Source organism: Schistocerca piceifrons, unplaced genomic scaffold (assembly GCF_021461385.2).
Source record: "Schistocerca piceifrons isolate TAMUIC-IGC-003096 unplaced genomic scaffold, iqSchPice1.1 HiC_scaffold_943, whole genome shotgun sequence".
Taxonomy (NCBI): domain Eukaryota; kingdom Metazoa; phylum Arthropoda; class Insecta; order Orthoptera; family Acrididae; genus Schistocerca; species Schistocerca piceifrons.
Genome location: NW_025729216.1, coordinates 2,467,501 through 2,472,500, shown reverse-complemented (window position 1 = coordinate 2,472,500; position 5,000 = coordinate 2,467,501). Strand labels below are relative to the sequence as shown.

The window sequence follows — 5,000 nt, the reverse complement described above, 5'->3', positions numbered from 1 at the left end:
CTTCGAACCTCTAACTTTCGTTCTTGATTAATGAAAACATACTTGGCAAATGCTTTCGCTTCTGTTCGTCTTGCGACGATCCAAGAATTTCACCTCTAACGTCGCAATACGAATGCCCCCGCCTGTCCCTATTAATCATTACCTCGGGTTCCGAAAACCAACAAAATAGAACCGAGGTCCTATTCCATTATTCCATGCACACAGTATTCAGGCGGGCTTGCCTGCTTTAAGCACTCTAATTTGTTCAAAGTAAACGTGCCGGCCCACCGAGACACTCAATAAAGAGCACCCTGGTAGGATTTCAACGGGGTCCGCCTCGGGACGCACGAGCACGCACGAGGCGGTCGCACGCCTTCGGCTCGCCCCACCGGCAGGACGTCCCACGATACATGCCAGTTAAACACTGACGGGCGGTGAACCAACAGCGTGGGACACAAATCCAACTACGAGCTTTTTAACCGCAACAACTTTAATATACGCTATTGGAGCTGGAATTACCGCGGCTGCTGGCACCAGACTTGCCCTCCAATAGATACTCGTTAAAGGATTTAAAGTGTACTCATTCCGATTACGGGGCCTCGGATGAGTCCCGTATCGTTATTTTTCGTCACTACCTCCCCGTGCCGGGAGTGGGTAATTTGCGCGCCTGCTGCCTTCCTTGGATGTGGTAGCCGTTTCTCAGGCTCCCTCTCCGGAATCGAACCCTGATTCCCCGTTACCCGTTACAACCATGGTAGGCGCAGAACCTACCATCGACAGTTGATAAGGCAGACATTTGAAAGATGCATCGCCGGTACGAGGACCGTGCGATCAGCCCAAAGTTATTCAGAGTCACCAAGGCAAACGGACCGGACGAGCCGACCGATTGGTTTTGATCTAATAAAAGCGTCCCTTCCATCTCTGGTCGGGACTCTGTTTGCATGTATTAGCTCTAGAATTACCACAGTTATCCAAGTAACGTGGGTACGATCTAAGGAACCATAACTGATTTAATGAGCCATTCGCGGTTTCACCTTAATGCGGCTTGTACTGAGACATGCATGGCTTAATCTTTGAGACAAGCATATGACTACTGGCAGGATCAACCAGGGAGCTGCGTCAACTAGAGCTGAGCAGCCGGCCGCCCGGGAGTGTGTCCCGGGGGCCCGCGCGAACACGCAAGCGTCCGCTCAATCATTCTGCAAACAGGAGGAGGCTGAGCTCCCCTGCACAATACACCTCGAAACCCTCTCAGGTCCCGGCGGCGCGCAGCGCCGTCCCAAGTACTTGGTCGGGTTCGAGAGAGGCGCAATCGCCCGGAGTTAGGCGAGTAGACGCTTTCGGTGCGACCACCCGTGCTCCCAACTGAGCTTGCCGCTGCCGACAGAGGCCCGGGAGCGTGCTGTCGTGGCATTGCCGGCGGGAGACAACACGCGCCACCTACGGTGACCGGCAGCTCCAACGCCAGCGCCACAGAAGGACAAAAGCCCCACTTGGGTGCCGAAGCGAACTCTCCCAGCACAGCGCACGCGCCAACACATCCGCACAGCTGCGATACAAACCACCAGCGAGAACCGCTGGGGCGACCGAGCAGCAGACGGCGTCGCGGCGCCGAGCGCCGGGCGGCGGCGCATCCTCAACGCACACAGTCCTCAATCGGACCAGCACACTGAAGATGTCCACCGCGCTTCGCACCGGGCCCGCGAGGACCTACTTTGGCCGCACGGCGCCGCGCGCAGGGTGCGCCGGCGCGCAGCTGCGACGCCTGCCGCGTCCGTCGGCCGGCGCGCCTGCCACTGGCCGCCCCCACCAGCCGGCTGTAGCGCGTGCGCCCACGCACCGCGCGGCCAGCACGCCGGGAGGCGCCCCCTCACCGGCCGGGGACGGTCCCACCCAGCCACCGCCGCGTATCGCTTCACACCCAGATGCCGTTCAGTTTCGTCGGCATGGTGGGTATCGCTGGAACAACCGGTTAGTACCTCAACCTACCGTCGCCATCACCGATTCACCCCTAGCGAGAACAACCGCACCACAACGGGTTACCATTTGTTCATTTGCGTAACTTCACCAGAAAACGTATGCGTCCATCGCCATTTGCAACTTCCACGATTATTGCATGCCTGTGTCAGGTGTCACACCACACTACGTCTGCCCACATACACGCAACAAAATGTGCACGCCTAGACAATACGTGGAAGGTGGCCCCCGTACGTATGCGATGTCCATTGCTCGAACGACTGTCAACCGGCCTCTGTAGCATGTCGCAGATATGGAACGCGGTGCACCATGCTATCACGGTGTGTGAGGAGAGACGACTAGGTCCGAATACATCAACAGACAGCTCATGCTGATCGCCATCCACGGCGTCCGTTCCTCCCACACGTCTCTATGGCGTACCACACTGCAATCCAGCTGTCATAGGGAGACGACACGTAGCTGCGTGCACAATATTTGCACTGTATGGTCCGCCGTTTTTGGGCGCAGTCGTTGTACGGTCACACATGTGCCACGATGTATCATTCAGTACATAAGGACGAATGTGCAGTACAGATTGTGGTTTACGCGTACGACATCAGCGGACAGTTGACACAGGCCGCACCACAACGTAGCCTGAGTACGTCGCATGCGAAGGGCATTGAACATGCAAACTTCTCACCAACCAGCTTGCGAAGGCAGGGGGCAAGGTGGGGACGTGGGGAGGTGTGGGGGGGGGGGGGGGGGCGCGGCATGTACGTCCTGCTGCCATCCACATTACAGTGTACAGCAGGAGCATGTGGAAAGTCAGCAAGACTTGCAAGGTGTTTAACATGAAGCGATACACAGGGGAGCGGGCAGTGCGAGTAGCGAACTATATTGCGAGGGTTGCGGGTGGGCAACACTACACTAATTGAACGAGTCGTATAACAATTACAGAGCAGGTTTAGGCGACAACGTGGGTTACGTTAGCGGACAACGTGGGTTACGTTAGCGGATAACGTGGGTTACGTTAGCGGACAACGTGGGTTACGTTAGCGGACAACGTGGGTTACGTTAGCGGACAACGTGGGTTACGTTAGCGGACAACGTGGGTTACGTTAGCGGACAACGTGGGTTACGTTAGCGGACAACGTGGGTTACGTTAGCGGACAACGTGGGTTATGTTAAGGCACAACGTGGGTTACGTTAAGGCACAACGTGGGTTAGGTTAAGGCACAACGTGGGTTAGGTTAAGGCACAACGTGGGTTAGGTTAAGGCACAACGTGGGTTAGGTTAAGGCACAACGTGGGTTAGGTTAAGGCACAACGTGGGTTAGGTTAAGGCACAACGTGGGTTAGGTTAAGGCACAACGTGGGTTAGGTTAAGGCACAACATGGGTTAGGTTAAGGCACAACATAGGTTAGGTTAAGGCACAACATGGGTTAGGTTAAGGCACAACATGGGTTAGGTTAAGGCACAACATGGGTTAGGTTAAGGCACAACATGGGTTAGGTTAAGGCACAACATGGGTTAGGTTAAGGTACAACATGGGTTAGGTTAAGGTACAACATGGGTTAGGTTAAGGTACAACATGGGTTAGGTTAAGGTACAACATGGGTTAGGTTAAGGTACAACATGGGTTAGGTTAAGGTACAACATGGGTTAGGTTAAGGTACAACATAGGTTAGGTTAAGGTACAACATAGGTTAGGTTAAGGTACAACATAGGTTAGGTTAAGGTACAACATAGGTTAGGTTAAGGTACAACATAGGTTAGGTTAAGGTACAACATAGGTTAGGTTAAGGTACAACATAGGTTAGGTTAAGGTACAACATAGGTTAGGTTCGGTTACACGTTGTTGTAAGGAAAGGTGTAGGGGGGGGGGGGCGGGGGCGGCAGGTTCGTTGATAGTGATTATAGTAAGTGAATGCTTGTGACATGATCAGATTTGTCACGTCAGGATGCACCTTTGGCTTATTAGAGGCGGCGCTCCAATTCTATGCTTGTGTCACACCTGTGTCTTTGAGTCATGTCATTGTTTGTGCGCTGTGACAGGAGGTACTATTGTGATGTTGGGTGCACCGTTGTATAGGACATGTGTGGGTGTTGGTGCCTTATCTGCGCAATGGTGGATGTCGAAAGGGTGGGATATTCTATTTTCCGCATGGACCTCCTGGTCTGGTTGTGATAGTGTGGATTGTGTAATGTGGCGGAGAGGATGCACTGGATGTTGTTCCATGCTGGTGCTTACGTATTGTATGTGCGCCTGTTAGAGGCAGAGAGTGGTGCGTGATCAGAGTGTCTGGCTGACGTGTGGTTCCCATTGTGGGCAGACTCTTTCAGCATGTATACGGACAGTTGTATATATTTTCTGTAGTTTGATGGCTCTGCATTGATTACTAATCAGCGCCGTGTGTACGGGTAATCTGGTTCCAGTCCAAAATGTTCCATCTGTGTACATTAGTGACAAAGACTCCCCCCATGCAGTGGGGCTCGGTCTGTTATAACTCTTCCGCGTAATATATTTGCGCCACGTTTTTGCGACTGCGAGTGCGAGTGCGAGTGCGAGTGCAACGCGCATGGGGACCGACATGCTGATGGCTCGGTATCGGACGCCGTACAGTGAGCAACGCGATCGCGTCTCTCGCTCGTAAGTGGTACAGGTCGCGGCTCATGTATACGGACAGCGGGAATGTCGCATATTGGAAATAACTCTTCATGAAACGCAAGTTATAGGGGTGGATTGCACTTTACGAGTGCGGGAAACGTCCGCCGTTCATCCGCTGGAGGTGCGAGTTTGGCGGTTGGGGTGGTCCACGAACGGGTGCGGGTAGAGTCATTGCCGGTCCACGGCTTCGTGCGGCAGAGCCACTGGAGAATGGGTGCTATGGTCGACAGAGGCTGCAGGCTTTGTGGGTGGCGTCGAAAGGCGGGCACTGTGGCGCCATCGCTGTCTTAATCGGCTTGGCGTCGCATAGATGGCGGTATCGTCGTTGGAGGAGGTCATGTTGCGGGAGACCTACAGATGGCGGTATGTTTTGTGGTGCGGACGTAGTGTTGTCAG

General features: G+C 54.1%; 1 non-coding gene across 1 annotated transcript in view; it reads right to left on the bottom strand.

Annotated features, from left to right (window-relative positions):
* The window catches only part of LOC124772836, a 1,909-nt gene extending 817 nt beyond the window's left edge, over window positions 1-1,092 (bottom strand). Inside the window, exon 1 of the ribosomal RNA XR_007014295.1 lies at window positions 1-1,092. This exon is cut by the window's left edge and continues 817 nt beyond it. This is a non-coding gene — a ribosomal RNA (small subunit ribosomal RNA).
* Window positions 1,093-5,000: the final 3,908 nt, after the last annotated feature.